The 18,023-nt window shown below is 40.7% G+C and overlaps 1 long non-coding RNA gene across 1 annotated transcript; it reads left to right on the top strand.

The window, feature by feature from the left end:
* The first annotated feature begins 7,811 nt into the window (after positions 1 to 7,811).
* On the top strand, positions 7,812 to 13,233 carry LOC129331714 (uncharacterized). The gene is made up of 3 exons (XR_008597279.1): positions 7,812 to 7,903; positions 11,129 to 11,197; positions 13,129 to 13,233. It is a non-coding gene; the product is annotated as an uncharacterized LOC129331714 (long non-coding RNA).
* Positions 13,234 to 18,023: the final 4,790 nt, after the last annotated feature.

Genomic DNA, 18,023 nt, shown 5'->3' with positions numbered 1-18,023 from the left:
AAATTCATTCTGCAAAAGATTTATGGAAAGGAATAGGAATGATCTTGGAAACCATCTGTTGCACAGTTCTGTGTTTCCCACTCATCTCAATGAAATCTGCATGAAGGTAGACTTTGTATTCCATTTTTAAAATGGAAAGCCAACAAATATGGGATTGATCATATTCCTTAACAAAGGTGGTGAGGGTAAGGCATTCCATACTTTTGTAGAAACAATTTTCAAAAATCTTACACTAGAACAGTTGGCTAGAATGATAGTGGATATTCTCAGGGGGAAACACTCAAAAGATTGCAAGAAATTTGTATTCAGGGGAATCCATTTGTCATATATGCCTTCTGCATATTTGCCATGAATGTATGTTGCCTTTTACTCTGGTCTCTGAGGGTATGGGAAGTTCTTTATTGCTGTAATGCCAGTAGGTTATCTTGCAAATGTTTACTTTCTCTTTTGTGTTCCACTGAGCCACTGTCCTTGGATGCCAGCTGAAACTGGCTCGAGATGTATCCTTCTTGAGAAGCAAAGATAAGTTTGTCTTTCTCACTGTCTAGTCTAAAACAATGTCTCACCCCCCCTTATTAATGGTCCTTTTCCCAACGGTGGGAATATTCCCTATAACTAACATTGCTATCCCCCTATACGTCACTTCTGCCGATTGAACTGTCTGAGTACATTGTACTGAATGGATCTCTAATAAAACTTCTTCAACTGGAACACCTGTGTGTTAACTGTGGAGAATTTGGGGATCTAACTGCCAGGGACTGATACTATTTATTTCCCAGCATTAGGAATCTTGCATGCAACAATACCCATGTAATCACTGCTCTTCACTTTCATTCTTTAACTTTCTCAAGGGGCCTTAAGAAACTTTCTCTGCTGCCTCCCTTCTTTAGATATATTGTATTGGAGGTCAAACATGCACAAAATGGCTGCTGGTGGCCATTCTAGGATCTCCTCTGTGATTCTGAAGAGCTGAAACCAGAGCACAAGGCTGCTGATTTCAGTGGCACTCAAATGTGCATAATGCCATGTTGTTGCCATGCATCTTAAGAGAAGGGTGTGCACTGAACATAAGTTTCAATAAAAACAACATTGCTCAATTTAAAATAAATAAATGGTTGTAAATTATCATGTAGGCTGTAGTTCCTATAACAACAACAACAACAACAACAACAACAACAACAACAACAAGGATGACAGTTGTAAAGCTTCGTCAACAGGGGCCTGGAGTCTGCGGTGGATTCGCCCTCCTCCAGGGTTTCTCCTTCCTCAGGGTGCACTGCCAGATGTGCCTCAGAAAAGGGGAAGAGGAGGCTTTCATTACCCTTGCACCCTTTCTCGATTGTGTTGCAGCTTGGCCTCCACTCGCCCCAGGGCTCTCCTTCTCAGCCACCAATATCAGCTCCTCTTATAAAGGAGCACCCTAGGCTCGACCCCGCCTCTCAGGCTCCAACCACTTCCAGGGTGACCTCTGTCCCCTGGGCTGATTGACAGGGCCAGGAGCCTCTCCCGTTACTCCAGGGGATTTGCTCCAGCCCTGCCCTCTCCCTAGACTGTATAAGGCTTGGCCACAGGGCAGGGCTGGCTGGCCCCATCCAAACTGTGCAGACTGGGTGGCATGGCTGCCGTGTTCTGGCATCCTAAAGTGTTGCTGTCTCCCTTGCTGCCTCCACATGCCCCACCCTTGTGTCCTCAAGGGGGGAGGGTTGGCAGGCTTGCATGCTGCTGATGCTATGGCCTTGTTGGAGGCAGCGTTGCAGAGTTCAGGGCCATTGTTGCCTGCTGCATTCATCTTGTTCCTCTCTTCTTCCTCTGCTGGCACTTCCCGCCAAGTTGTAGGGGCTGCCACCATGGAGAGGCTTGCTGTGTGTGGCACTGTGGTCCTGATTTAGCACTGCTGAAGGGATGTCCTCTGGGAGGGCAGGTAATTCAGGGATAGAGGGCCCTCCAACTTTGGACAACAATATTTAAATAATTGGGTCACTGGCAGTGCCATTCTAATCAAGGTCAAACCCTTCTAAGTCCACTGACATCAGTGTGGACTGAAAATGTACATCTGCTTAGTGTCACACCTAATATTAAATACTAGCAACAAAGCCCATTGTGGTAAAAAATACAATGGGCTCTAGAAAGGGAAGAGCTGGCAGGCAGACATTCATTCCTCCTTCATCATTGATCCTGGCTGGATGAAGGCAGGGGGGCGGGGATTGCCACCTCTGCTGCATCTGATCCTGGCTGGGTGAAGGTAGGGGCAGGTATTGCCACATGCTGTGCACCAGATCCCAGCTAGGTGAAGGTGGGGCGGGCATTGCCACCTGTTCCGCTTCTGATCATTTTCACAGTGGCAAAAAAGGGACTCTCTGCTGGAGAGAGGGGTTACAAACTGATCTTCCCAATGTCCAATACCCACCATATTTGCAGGGGACATAGTCCTCACAGTCCTCCAAAGACCCCCCAAATTTCAGAGATTGCACCCCAAGAAAGGCATGATCAATGGGTCCCCCCTTTTTGTCATTTTCTCTTCACAGTGGCAAAAACAGGACTCTCTGCTGGAAGCTACTTTGAGGGGTTACAAACTGACCTTCCCAATGTCCAATACCCACCAAATTTGAAGGGGACACAGTGCTCACTCTTCTCTGAAGACCCTCCAAGTTTCAGAGAGATTGCACCCCAGGAAAGGCATGATCCATGGGTCCCCCCCTTTGCTGTCATTTTCTCTTCACAGTGGCAAAAACGGGACTCTCTGCTGGAAGTACTTTGAAGGGTTAAAGGCAGAAGGAAAGCCAGAGTTCAGTCCCTGCTGTTGCCAGGGGAATTGATTGAAAGGCCCCAGACTTTCTGGCTTGATGGACGGCTGACAAAGGTAATGAACGAGGCTTGCAATGACCACTTCTTCATTTAGAATGGAGCCTCACAAACCTCTTGTTTGCGAACAGATGGATGGGCTGTTCATGGGTTTTTCCCGTTTGTAATGCTGTTCGTGCCCATGTCTACTTCTGATCCCAGCTAGATGAAGGCGGGGTGGGCATTGCCACCTGCTCTGCTTCTGATCCCACCTGGGTGAAGTTAGGAATAGGACATTGCACCTGCTCCGCTCCCAATCCCAGCTAGATGAAGACAGGAGGCAAGCATTGCCACCTGCTTCACTCTTGATCCCAGCTTGTTCAAGGCAGAGGGCCGGCATTGCCACTTACTCCGCTCTTGATCCCAGCTGGTGAAGGTGTGTGTGTGTGTGTGGGGGGGGAGGCATTTCTGCCTGCTCTGCACTTGGTTCTGGTTTGGGCTTCCCACCGTGGCGTGCTCTCTGGAGGTCTGGCTGCCTCATCTGGGCTTGCCTCCACAGCAGTACCCTCTGGTGATGCACCAGGGCAGGAAGTGAATTGTCTTGAATACGCTTAGCCTTTTATATAGTAGGATTAAAGTTTTAAAATCTACAAATAAATAAAATGCGTATTCAAATCCATATTGAAGTCTTCTATTATTATTTATGCATGAATACATTCTTTCCTTTACAGAGAAAACCTGAGCAGTGGTGATTTCCCAGTCCCTTGCCTCTCTTTGTATTAGAGGTGTGGATTGTTTTTACTTCTGTTTTGAAAACCCCATTACCTTTCCATTTGAGCATGACTCAGCATTTCAGTAAGAGATGGGAATAAATGCCATTCACATTAAAATATGAAGTTCAAGGAAATCTCGCAACCTATTTGAACTGCTACGTTTTAGGTCGCCGGCATAATTTTATCTATGTGATGACATCATCTGCTTGGTGACTTTTGCCAAGATATTCAGAGTTACAACAAGGATTGCCAACAGGAAATGGAAAGGGATTGTGAGCTAAGAATAAATGTATGGCACTTCAGGGTGATAGTAAAGATAAGTCTTTTATTCCTTTCTCTGGTTTATCTGACAAGAAGAATAGGAATGAAATGTTTACAGCAGGGATGAGGTGAAATTTCTCAGTTTTACAGTTTTGAGCTCAGTCTTCCTTGAAGAATCTGTTAAAAATGGATTGCCTTATTATATGATTCCCTGGCCTCCTATAGCAGAAGAGAAGGGTCCTGAATCAGTTTATGTCTTACCTTCAGGGCTTTTTTTTAGTGGCAGTTTTCACTGTTACTGAGTACTGGCACCTTTGGAGGCAGGGGGTTCTGCCTATTTCTGAAGGGTAGATTGGAGGAGATTAGTGCAATCTTATGAGTACCATAGAGTTGCCAGCCTCCAGGTGATGGCTGGAGATCTCCTGGAATTACAACTGATCTCCAGGTGACAGAGATCAGTTCCCCTGGAGAAAATGGCTGCCTTGGAAGGTGGACTCTATGGCATTATAGCCAGCTGAAGTCCCACCCCTCCCTAAACCCCGCCCTCTCCAGGCTCCACCCCCCAAATTTCCAGGAATTTCCCAACCAGGACCTGGCAACCCTAGAGTACCAGCACCTTAAAAAAGCACCGATTATCTCTATCTCTCAGTGGTTTAACAATGAAAAAGCATCTTGTAATGCAATTTTGCAAGCAGGCAGTAAACCCAAACCCACTTCCCTTCTTTTTATTGCAAGGCCAGTAAGGGAAATGTCTACCGATTCACGCTGTGAAAAGGCCTACATGAGCACATTAAAGATAATATTCAACTGCAATTCAACAAGCAATGCAGATTACATGTTGTTTCATGGGACTCTCCAAAATTATTATATTGTAGTGCTGCAAATGCACAAATATTGGTCTGATATCTCCCCCAAGGAAGCACTTCCACATTATATCACCCATTTCCAGCATTTATATAGTGCTTGAGGGGAAGGCTCATTTTTAGCTCACAGGGTCCCTAAACACTGTTCCAAATGAGATGTGCAGTAACTGAAAAGACTGAAAAAGAAGTATGCACTTGCAGGGCGAACAACAACTAAATCTTGTGGGCAGACCAGTTGTAATGGGGTTGTATCCTTGTCTAGTTTCAGGCAATATGGGCCAACAGGAATAAGCATAATTTGTGAATGCTGATAATTGAAGTGGAGATTCTAGAGTGAAATAATTGAAAATGCCTAATGTGATTTCAGTCCAAACGTGATCCCTTTTCTTTAGCTATATGGTAATGCATGAGAGGACTCCCCTCATTCCCCTTCGACCTTTGATGAAGGACAATTGAAAATTTCAATGTCTAAATGACATCCCTCCTATCTATAAAGCCATATCAAAAACTTTTGTCAGTGGATGGGGTATAAATACTCTAAACAAACATATGTTCTTTAACATGCTCAGAGAATTCTAAAAGGCTGGTAATGCAGTACTTTGCTTTGCAGAAGCCAAGATTCAAAGGCTCATAACATGTTCCATGCCGATTCTTTCTCATTAGTGTTTCTAAGACCTCAATTTACCCTATGAAGAAGGGACTGGGGTGGGCACTGAAATGAACTGATCTGGGCCATTTTCACACAACTTTAAAATAGCATTTTTACAAATACAACAATAACAACAACAACAATAACTTTCAATTTATATTCCACCTTTCAGGACAACTTAACACCCACTCATAGCAGTTTACAAAGTATGTTATCATTATCCCCACAATAATCACCCTGTGAGGTGGATGGGGCTGAGAGAGCGGGGCTGAGGATCTCTGGGTGAGTTGGGTGGGGCTGAGAGAGCTCTGAAAGAGCTGGCTACAAGTGGAGGAGTGGGGAATCAAACTCAATTCTCCATATTAGAGTCCTGCCGCTCTTAACCACTACACCAAACCTGCATGACCTCTAAACAGGTGCATGCAAATGGTGTCAGCAAAGTTCCCACCTCATCACTAAATGTCAGAATGTCTGTTCAGTTCTTATCCCACAGATCCCAAGTGTTCAGAAAGAGTAATGATTTCTCTTAAACACACACCTGGACACTCACACACGCATATAGGCTGGATAGCCAATAATCTTTCAAGAATCTTAATTTCTTAATAAGGTGAAGTATAATTATTGTTATATGTATATTCAGTGGCTGTTATTCAAGTGTTTAGATGGCAACCTCTTATAAGCAGTGTTTTTGTCTTCACATGCTTCTAATGCTAGTCACAAGGCTGCTAGAACAGGGGAGATAAATCAGAATGGACAGCTGAAAATGTGTGCGGCAGACACTGACCCTTGGCCTACATGCCTCATTCTGTAAAGTAGCCAGGGGGAAAAGAACCCACCATGCACATCTTTGATAAATCTATCAGTGGCTTGAAGTGCGGGCAGGGGTGTTGGGGGTGGGAGAGTGTTGGTTATTCATTTTGTAGGACTGTCTTTTGAACAGATGATGTGCTTTAAGATGCTCTCAGAGTAAAGTGTACACAGTACATTTACAAAATGCACTTTACATTGTTTGTTTTGTATTGGTTTTGAATACAATATGTAGTTATATTTTTAAAAAATTAACATATGCTCTCCGCCCAAACCATGCTGTGATGATCTCAGTATCATGTATGATGAGGGAGGTTGTAGGGTTTAGTAATCTCTTAATACTCTTTTCCATATTTACGTACTGGAAATGACAGCCCTTTGTTCTAATCCAAGAGAACCTCAAGACTGTTGCTTTCCTTATTTCCAATTTGTTTCCTACATCTTGTGTAATATAGTGGTAAGAGTTTTGGACTAATAGCAGAAAGTCCTGGGTTCAAATTGCTACTGAGCCATGGAGTTCACTGGGTGATTTTTTGGCTAGTTGCTTTTTCTGTTGGTTTACCTTACCTCACAGAGATTGCTGTGAGGATAAAATGGAAGAGAGGAGAACCATGTACACTATTCTGAGTGGCTTTGAGCAAGGGAAGAGTAAAAAAATCCTACTAGACATCCTTAGATATTTCTACCTTCCAATCCTTCTTGACCTCCATGTTGCTATTCTCTTATTATTTCAGTCTATCTTCTCTCCTTCCCTTTACCATATATTGCATTACAGTAATTAATCAATTAGTGACTTGTTCTTTTTTTGTTTTTCTATTTTATTGTTCTCTGTTCTTCCTTGATTGGTGATGGCCGATTTTCTCTGTTAAAAGATGGTTGCCCTCATATCGGTCTTCCATTCTTTCCTTACACTAATGTAATTTACATCTCATACTTGGTTATCTCTGTGCTGAGTGGGCTATATGATCATTCCTATACTTGCATCAAGACTAGATGCAGGAGAATGGATTATCAACCCCCTAGTGCTAAGAGAAAACTAGGCAGGAATCAAGTCCAAAGCAGTGAACAGATGTCAGAGGACCAAAGAAAGAGGTATGTCAAACTAGGCTAGGCAGCAAGCATGATCCAGAATGGAAGCAGAAGTTGGGTAAAACAGAGCTGTCAACTTAGAGATGGATGACTTGGACTACGCTCCGAGCCTGATGCTTTAAAAGGCATGATGGACAAAGAAACCTGCTTATTAAGTCTTTTGATAGTTCAGACAGTATCCTTGAAATTCAGACCTCCTCAGCTAGGGTTATTGTAGTTACCATGTGCTGGTGGCACAGGAGGAATTTGGCTTGATGCCTCTTTCGATGCTATAGAACAGGGGATAGTATAATGGCTTGGGGAGATGCTTCCACAATGTGAGGAGCATTTTCTAGGCAAAAAATGAAAAATTATGGCTACCAAACAATTACTTTAACACACTTTCCCTTACAGAAGTCGGAGGAAGGTGTTTTGATTTTTAAATATGAGTATTTGAGGGTCAAGAAATCAGTCCCCCCCCCCACAATATAAAACATCAGTGATGCCTTATGAACTGGTTATTTTGATTAGTTATGGCTTTTCAGTGAAATGTTTGTAATTTGATGTTTGTTGTGTTCGCAGTACTATCACTAATGCAGAAAAATGATCCTTGGAGACTCTGAATCTACACCATTGTTGGATGTTTCATGATACCATGTTTCCATACTTGTTGGAGAAAATATGTTTTCCATTTGACCAAGGTAAAAGTAATGGAAAATGAACCTTAAAATTATTTATTTCACTGAGATTCCACAATTACATTGTAACATCCATAGTATGTTATATTTAAGTTGAAAAAGAACATTGCTGAATCTTTTAAAAGTCCACTTCAGACTTCTTCCAAAAATTGACATCAAATAGTTGTTGTGGATTTTCCGGGCTGTATAGCCGTGGTCTTGGCATTGTAGTTCCTGATGTTTCGCCAGCAGCTGTGACTGGCATCTTCAGAGGTGTAGCACCAAAAGACAGAGATCTATCTGGCTGTGAAAGCCTTCGACAATACATTGACATCAAATGTTTTGAAAAAAATCAGATAAAATAAAAGAGTTGCTTCATATGGCTGTCCCCAACACACATGGGTTTCATGACCTCTTCCATAAGAACTAGGGCACTTCTACATAAGACCAGTCAAGACTGTTTATTTAGAGGTTTCCAATCCGAGACAGTGCCTGAAATTCACTAGTTCAGATTGGAAATATCCTGAAATGAAGCAAGGCACGCCCCCAATTATGGAACTTTTCAGGCTATTTTGTCACTGTATTCAGTTGGTGGAAATCCAGTTGGAGTATTCCAGTGGGAGGTAGATTTGATGTTCATTCAGGGGCCAGGGGCCAATACCCCAAACACAAAAATTTGACTCAAAGTTCAAGAAAATAACAACCATGCCCTTTCCAAAAAACCCACCAAAATTAAATTGATTTTTTTTGAAGTGCACACCCCTATGTCCTGTCAGGGTGACTATTACATTGTTTGTTTGCAAACGGGAAATATTATTGAAAAGAATGAAGAGTGTTGTTATTCAATCATCTGCCAGATGTGAATGTTTTCCTTGCAGAATTACTCAGCATACTTGCCATGTGTTTGAACAACTTTCTGGCTGATGAAGCACGACTGGTCTCTCTACTACATACGGAATTTAGTTTTTCTGTGACAGATTGTGCAAATACTCCACACATGTTAGTCTAGTTCCTCAAGGAAGGATATGACCTGTAGCTAGAACAATAGCCATTTTCTATATGTGATATAGTCTTGTAATAATTGTACTATCATCTAAGGAACACCTTGTATACTTCTTTTCTTTTGGGTTTTCAAATCATGCATATTTATTTTCAGTATATCAGTCTTGTACATTGAACGTAACCTATTCATTGTTGTTGGGCTGTCTAAAGTCTTGAGTCTTGACATTTATGAATTTGCTAAAAAAAGCTGCAGAATTCAGTATGTGAGACTACAGTGTTCATCATAGCAAGCTTTTGTGTTCCTGATACAAAAGTCTCATAAAGACTCTCCAACTTCTTCTTTTGCTGTGATGATAAACTTATCATCCAGTGTTTTCTGAATTATTAGTAGACTAAGGGCCAAACTACAAGTGACGTCTGACAGTAGTTGGACACTTGTCAGCTTCCCTCAAGTTTTGATGGGAAATGTAGGCATCCTGGTCTGGCAGGTTGGCTCTCCGACTGCTGTCCAATGGACTTTTCAACTGTCACTTGTCCAACATTCTGCCAAGCTGCCTACATTTCCCATCAAGTGTCCAACTAGTGTCAGGTGTCACTTGTAGTTTTGCCCCTAGTAGGATTATTGATGGAGATGCAAGTTGAATTGTGGGAGTTTGGAAAGCAGATTCCTCCAGTCTCAATGCAAGATCATGCACAGACCCCTTCATATTACTTAAATTGTGGTTCATATCCATTGCCAAATCTCCCTCACATCCTGACCCCTTCTGTTCATTCCTCCAATGGAATGGACCCAGAAGCACTAGAGAACTATGTGTCTCAGAGCTTCTTGAACTTCTGGCATCACAGTTATAGCATTCTGTATTCCTGATGCAGAGGAGTTAGCCGTGTTAGTCTATAGTTACGAAATAGTAGAGTCCAGTAGCACCTTTAAGACTAACCACCTGTATGTGTTCCTGATGGAGAGTTTATTTTTCATTGAATGATCTGGGACTTTTAGGGCTTTAAAATGATCCTAAGTAAATATGATCCATCCTGACCAATCAGGGATCATGCAGTGAATGTGATGGTGTCATAATAATGCTACCTATCCATTCTGATCTAGTTATTTGCTGTTGCTGTGCAAAAAAACCTGATTTAGAGTGAGGACAATGTTTACTGCTCTCGTCACAGATGTTCCTAGCCAATCAGGGAGGTGAAGGCAAATAAAGCCTCTTCAGGACATTGATTTATGAGCAGGAAAACACGTTTATCCCTCTCATAAGAATGTGTGAAGCACAGCTGCTTTTTAAACAGCATTTGAGCATACAGTCTTACACATCTCTTTGTATCACTTTCATGGCTGATGAAGTGATTGTGATTCGAAATTTAAAATTATTTGGCTTTTATGTCACACCTTTAAATCAATTTTAAAACATTATTTGACTAATACAATGCTTTTCTGATTCTTTTCCTATAGTTTCAATGTGCTTGTAGCAATACAACCTAAAACCAAATCCTGCTTACTTGCCTGCCACTAAAATTAAGCATCTGACAAGAACTGAGAATTTCTGTAGAAATGCAACATGAGTAGCGAAGTTAATCGAAGTACGATTCTACTCTTGGTCCACAGCCAAGAATCCATTCAGGAAATTCAAAACATCTTTCCTTTATGAGGTCTTGCTCTAATATGCCTGTATTTTTAATCTGCCTTTGCCACACGTAAATTATTTCTTCAGATATGTGGTGGCCATTTTACCTCATATTGAGCTTTATCTGCGCAAAGCTTGACAAGAGCCTGTTGTGGAGCCCAGATAAGAAAATATCTGCTGCTGCTTAAAGGCAGGTAGAGTAGAAAGAATAACAGGAAAAAGGCGTACAAAAGTAGGTTATGCATATTTGAAACATTACAAGTCCCAACCACCCAAAAGTCAGTAGTCCTTCCCCCCAAATCGCAAGATTTGCTTTATAGCTTGTGTCATTGAATAAGTCTCTGCTCTGCTGTATTCCCCGAGGGTGATTAGATTTGCCTGAGCTCTGCAGCAGATGTTTTCTGCTGTGGCCTTGCAGAACATTCTCCTGAGCATGCGAGGAAAGTACCTACTCTGTTAATTTTTTGAGAAATGTGTAAACCTATGATATTTAGGAGGGCATTTGGAAGTATTTCATGATTCCTGTTGGGAAGGTTGCAGACATACATGATCTGAACTATTAATGTTAGTTGAAATATTTTTGGTTTTTAAAAAAGTATTATGTTTTCTTGTTTTGTAGAAACTGCCCTGAAGATATTTTCTTCTGTAGGCCACCATGGGCCCCTTCAGGGGAATAGGGTTAAACAAGGTATAAATATTTTAATTAATAAATAACATAAATTTATTTCAGTCATAATGACCAAAAATTGTTTTTGGACAGAACTGTTTTGTTAACATATACAATTCCCTACCCGTTAAATCTTTGCTTCATAACCACCTATTGACTCCATTATTTCTTTCAAGTAGTGTTCTATTCCAGTCTTGAATTTCCATAGATTATAGAATTCAAGATTAACAGTTTTCTGCCATTGTCCCTAAACAGCTAGTGATATAGCCCTCTGTGGCATCTGAGCTAATGGCAGCCTAAGGGATTGCGATTCTTGGGGCCTGCATCAGAACCTCTGATGTTCTGGAAGACCAACGAATAGGTAGCTATTTATTTGTAGGAGTTATTCAGACTTGCTGTGACATCAGAGCAGAGCCACCCTTGGTGTTAGGAGAGACAGAGTAGACATAGGAGCACCCAATTTTTTTGGATATTGCCATAGCAATCATTCACCTCATGGATTGTCTTCTCCACACAGAAGAACCAATTGTGAATTATTACTATAGCACAACAATTTAAAAAAAAACCCTTCCAGTGATGTGTGGATGCAGCAAAAAAAAGGAAGTTGAATATAGGCTCAGCACAACATTATACAGTGTGATCATCATTGTATTTCATTTCAAGTAAATTCCATTCAGTTCAGTTGCAGTTACTCTCAGTTAAATGTGTATCAAATGGGGAAATGAATCTATGAGATAACAATTTGGCTGTGTGGCAGCCTGGGTTGAGCTAGGATTTCTGATGAACACAAATATACTAGATTCAAATCCAATAGTCTAGTCATTGGAGGACACACATTCTTTAACAACAACAATAGGAAATCAGGGCCTATGAATATTTCCCACACTCTAAATCTCAGGATAATTCCTAGGCAAACTGGGCAAGGCTTGCCTCCAATTCCACTGAAGTGTATTCTCTCTTGGGCCTAAATGGTTTAACCCGGGCTAATGAGAATCCTTTTTCTACTTATCATTTTGAAGAATCTCCAGGCTCCAATGAGTCATACAAGCCAAAAGTACAAAAATCCAGAGTTACAAAAGGTGAAGCAGACTGACTGCAGAAAAGTCCCTCGTGGTTCAATTATGTGCCAGATTGGAGAGGTCACGTTTTGATGCACTATTCACAGTCAGTTCCAGTGGGCACTACGGAGACCACCCCTCATTTTCCAAATGTATTTATTATAAAGCTATGTATTGGATAAAGCTTATAATTTTTGCATTAAGACCTTTTAGATCAAGTGGTGTTTTATGTGTATTACTCCTTGGTGCTATTTTTCCCATTTAAAAACCTGAATTGTTTATATCTATTGTTATTGATTTGTTGTATCTATTGTTACTGATTTGTTGTTACTGATTTGTTGATCACATGCAATGTGATGCCACGTCTGGAGAAATTGGAAGTGATATCATGTCATTCTAGGAGTCACCAGAAACTCTACCTTAGAGTCCTAGAATGGACTGAAGTCACTTCCTGGTTTTCCCCAGAAGTGACAACTCATTGTTCATTACAACAGCTATTTAAAAAAAATTTCTCCCGCTGCTCAAAGGTGTGGCAGCGAGACATGCATGTTGCTGGTGGGAGGTCTCTTGCCATAATGGAAGACCTTGTGCAACAGGAAAGGAAAACTTTACCAGGAGGAATGTAATTGCGCTACTCAGCAATATAAACAAAAAGAATCATTTATCAAAGTTAAAGTGCCCAAGTGCTAATTTTCTAGAACTGTTCATATACAATGTATCATACTACAAGCATACAATCTCAGTACATTCAACAAGGAATGAACATCACACAGTTCACCCCAATATATGACGATTCCAAGAGTGTCCAAAAGCTATCCAGCAGGTAAGTCCTTTATAAATGCAGAAAATCTTGTATCCAGTTCTTAAATGCTGTCTCTTTAATTCTTTTCACAGATGTTCCAGTGGACGGTGGCAAAATCCTCCAAGCCCAAACTGGGCCCGGCTATTAGATCACACAGATTTCGTCCAACAACAGACTTCCTCAGGGGCATGGGTCTAGTCCACAGTTACCGAAAAGATAATACAACTGAACAGTAATAAATATTATAAACTGCAAAGACCTTCTGTCTCAGCTATTTCCTTTACACAGACTCACCCATTTCATTAAGAACTCATTCTTACAACCTGGAAAGCGGCACTCGTATCTTCAGTCACGCGCACTTCCATCAGTGTTATGCCTCTCGTAACACGACCTCAATTAACCTATCTATTGCATTTAAAGAGGAGCCTCTAAAACCTTATTACGTATCCTGGACAAGCGCTCCAGGATATGAGTGCAAAGGGGTCTGGTGGTACTTCCAACATACAATTGTTGACAGCAAATGATCAAGTATACAACCTCTGCTGTCTGGCACGTGGCAAAATGTTTAAAATGCAGTCGTTTCCCTGAGGGGTTCAATAAAAAAGAATATCCCTCCTGAACTAAAGGATATATACTGCAGCGGCCACATTTATAATTCCCCTCTGGGAAAGCTCCTGAAGTCATAGGGATGTCCATGTCAGAGTGGACCAGGATATCCTTAAGGCTCCTGGTCTTCCTGTTGCACATTGTTGTCACCGGGAGAGCCGTCCTGTTTTTCTTCTTTGCTCCATAATGGGAGACCTGGCAACCCTAGTTGGTACAACCACAGAAAAGACCCTCTGAAGGTGGAAGGGTCCTGAGAAGGGTCTTTAGTGATGTTCTCCAATTGTTTATTTAGGTCACTTGTAGGTTTTTATTGGAAAAGGTGGTCCTTCAGATGCCTTAATAATAATAACAACATTCAATTTATATACCACCCTTCAGGACAACTTAATGCTCACTCAGAGTGGTTTAAAAGTATGTTATTATTATCCTCATGACAATCATCCTGTGAGGTGGGTGGGGCTGAGAAAGTTCCGAGATGCTGTGACTGATCCAAGGTCACCCAGAGACAAAGATGGATTACTTCAATACTTGAGAAGAATGAGCTCACAAATATTAATCAGAGCCTTTCTTTTCTTTTATAAGATAAGAACTCATACATTACCAGGTCACTGGCGGCAAACCTTTTAGTAATCCAGTCTTTTTGTGATTGGAGTGAGATTCTTTTATCACTATTATTGGTAATAGTAGTTATAGTATTTAGTTTTTGTTTGTTAATGCTGGATCAGGCTTAAGGCTGTGGCCAAAAGAGCTGTACCAGGAAATGAAAGTATGTTGTTATTATCCCCAAAACAAAACACCCTGTGAGGTGGGTGGGGCTGAGAGAGCTCCTAGAAGCTGTGACTGACCCAAGGTCACCCAGCTGGCTTCAAGCAGAGAAGTGGGGAATCAAACCCGGTTCTCCAGATCAGAGTTCTACACTCTAACCACTACACCAAACTGGCTCTCCTTAGGCCTAGATCATTTACTATGCAATCCTAAACAGTGTTACAATCCAAAGCAGTGTTACACTCTTCTAACTCCACTGCAGCTAATGGTTTTAGAAGAGTGTAGCTTTGCTTAGGATTGCACTTGTAAGAGCTTTAAAGGTCAATGTCTGCATTTTGAATTATGCCTGGAAACAAACTAGAAACCATTGAAGATTTCTGAATACCAGAGAAATATACTTTTTACAATGAATCTGTTAATGACCTGACTGCCATATTTTGGGATCTGGTGAAATTTCCAAAGACTTTCAGAGTTAGCTCACATACTACAACAGTCTAGTTGGGAAGTTACTAGAGAAGAAACTATAACAAGACCAGCCATTTCCAGGATTGGACTAAGCTGGTATACCTGCTCAATCTTCTTACAAAACTCTCCAGTTGTTAATCTTCAAAATTTGCTATATTTCCTTTACATAAAAAGGGTTAAAGATCCAATAACTCTTTTAAATGGAGTTTTATCATCTGAAAAAAAATCAAGATTTTCTTCTAATATACATAATTTTGAAAAGCTTTAGATGCTTCTTTTCTGCCATCTATTTGCTGGTTTAGCATATTATGTTTTTGTGCATTTAAAGAACTGCAAATGCAATATATATGAACAATTAATAATGGAATTTTATGACCCCAAATCTACATGATAATCATGTTAAGAGTGTAGTTTAAATTTAAATATGTCGGGATTGCAAGATATTGTGGATGAAATCTTGTCCTTATTTCACCCTAGAGTGTTTAGGCATTATGGCTTGTAGCAGAAAACATAACCTATGGTCCTAGATCTCCTAATAAAGGATTATATCGTTAGATATAGATGTGTCTCTTTTTCCAGCCTATTGCGTTATAGGATCAATGTATGAACAACAACAATGACGACGACATTCGATTTATATTTCACCCTTCAGGACAACTTAATGTCCACTCAGAGTGGCTTACAAAGTGTGTTATTATGATCCCCATGACAATCACCCTGTGAGGTGGATGGGGCTGAGAAAGCTCTGAGAAGCTGTGACTGATCCAAGGTCACCCAGTGGGCTTCAAGACGAGGAGTGGGGAATCAAACCCGGTTCTCCAGATTAGAATCCTGCCGCTCTTAGCCACTGCACCAAACTGTAGCAGATTTTCCAAAGGATGCTGCATAAATCTAGTGTGTGGAGTAGTCATGGATAGATTGCTGAGCTTTTGCCGCTCTAGACATGAGTTAGCAGATGTAGGGTCACACAGTTAAAAGTAAATTCAAAGCAAGCAACCATGTAGAGGCTGCTAATTATGACATTATTATTTTTCTCCTCCTCTGGATAGGATGACTTTTTTTGTTTGTGCTGACTGTACTGGCTTATTCAGTTTTTTTCAAAGACAACCCTTGTTTTTACAGCAAGATTTGAACCCAGTAGCACCTTAAAGACCAACAAGATTATCAAGGTGTGAGCTTTCAGGAGTCAAGATCCCTTCAACAGATACCCTGTAGATCAACATGGCTACTCACCCAAAAATATTTCTTTTTTTTTAAGCCGTGTTTTGTTCTACCACAGGGCTAAATACCTTTGGGATGTCCAATTTTGATCTAGGAAATAGTTCAGGAGGAAAGGGTTAAAACCCCCTCAGTGTGCTTCCCTGATGAAATTAATACTTCCACACACAGCAGTTTTGAAGTCCTAGCTGTGTGAGCTTGATCATAGATGTCCTACTTATTAAGTACATTTGTATCCCACTTTTTCTCTGTGGAGCCCAGGATCATGAAGATCACGCTTCCCTCCTCCATTTTATCCTCACAACATCAAGCCTGTGATATTGGTTTGACTGAGGAAGTGTGCCTGGCTCAAGGACACCCAGCCAGTTCTGTGGCCAAGTGGGAATCTGACCCTGGGCCTCCCAGATCCTACTGCAACACCCTAACAACTATGCCACATCACATTTAGTTTGACCTTTAAACTGGGGAGACCCAGGTTCAAATGCTTGCACTACCAGGAAGCAGTTACTATTTCCTTAGCGAAACTGATGTCCCGACTCCCGAGGTTCCTTGAGGATAAAAAAAGAGGAACATCATAAGGGAACAGCAATAGATTCAAAATGAAATAATGAATGCATTATTGTTTAAGGTACATGTTTATGTTTCAGGTCGGTAGCTGTGTTAGTCTGCAGTGGAAGAGTGAAACTGGAGTCCAGCAGCACCTTAAAGTCCAACAAGATACATATCTGTTGAAGGGAGCTTTGACTCTTGAAAGCTTAGACCCTGAAAATCTTGTTGGTCTTTAAGTGGTATCTGACAAAGGGAGCTTTGACTTTCAAAAGCTTATACCCCAAAAATCCTGTTAGACTTTACTGGACTCAAATTTTAATTATTTTACGTTTTGCATACATGAAATTAAGAGACATCCATCCAGCAAACTACTCAGCGTGTTCTGAATTCTGCATTCAATGCTTTTACGGCATTTGTGAAGTGTTGTGTAAATCCACAGGGATATATTTCCAAGGTTATTAGTAGAGATTTTTGAATGGGTGCAGGGGGAGGGGAAAGGTCTAATAGAAATCTTGACAGACGATTAACTAGAATACATTATTGCATGTGCTAATAGGTAATGATGTTTTTTAATTGTAAGGAGTTTAATTGGTCCACTACATTTGCATTCTTTTCTTCTTTAGTGGTGGCAATTTCAGCACATTCATTGATAGGAATGCCTATTATCTTAGGAAGATTCAAAGGTTCAAAACATGTCCTAACGAAAACCAGTGGAAAATAATACTATTAATGATGCCTACTCAGAAAGGTAACTGATGCTTTTATTGCCTTATCTAAATGATAACAAGGAAAATAGCATGTTGCTTTTCTGTTTGGTACTCTGTTACCTTGTAATTAATAGATCTCTTTATTAGTAAAAACTAGCTGACTTCTTTGAATAGTTAACTAGTATGCTTTGAGAAAGAGATTTGCTAGGAACAGGGTTCTGTTGCCTATGTAGGATTTTGTTTCAGTTTGTATAAAATCAAAACTTTGTTAATGAGTGGCTCAGTGAGCTATTTGACAAATTATTTGACAAAATGCCACTTCTTTCAATAAACATAGCTCTTTGGATTGCAGTCACTATCTGAAAGAATACATAATGACAATATTGATGCAGTTCATGTCATCCTGGATGCTATAACTCTCTTGTACCCATAGCTTATGGTTCCATATTTTAATGGGAAGGAAGGAAGGAAGGAAGGAAGGAAGGAAGGAAGGAAGGAAGGAAGGAAGGAAGGAAGGAAGGAAGGAAAAGCAAACAGAATTACTGGTTTCTATTTTCCTCTTCATTCTTTCATCTGTTTTAGGAAACACACAGAGAGGACCATTTTCAAGATCCTCATATTACTTAGTGGATATATATATATATATATATATATATATATATATATATATATATATA

Source organism: Eublepharis macularius, chromosome 6 (assembly GCF_028583425.1).
Source record: "Eublepharis macularius isolate TG4126 chromosome 6, MPM_Emac_v1.0, whole genome shotgun sequence".
Lineage (NCBI taxonomy): Eukaryota > Metazoa > Chordata > Lepidosauria > Squamata > Eublepharidae > Eublepharis > Eublepharis macularius.
This window is presented reverse-complemented; position numbering and strand designations above follow the sequence as displayed.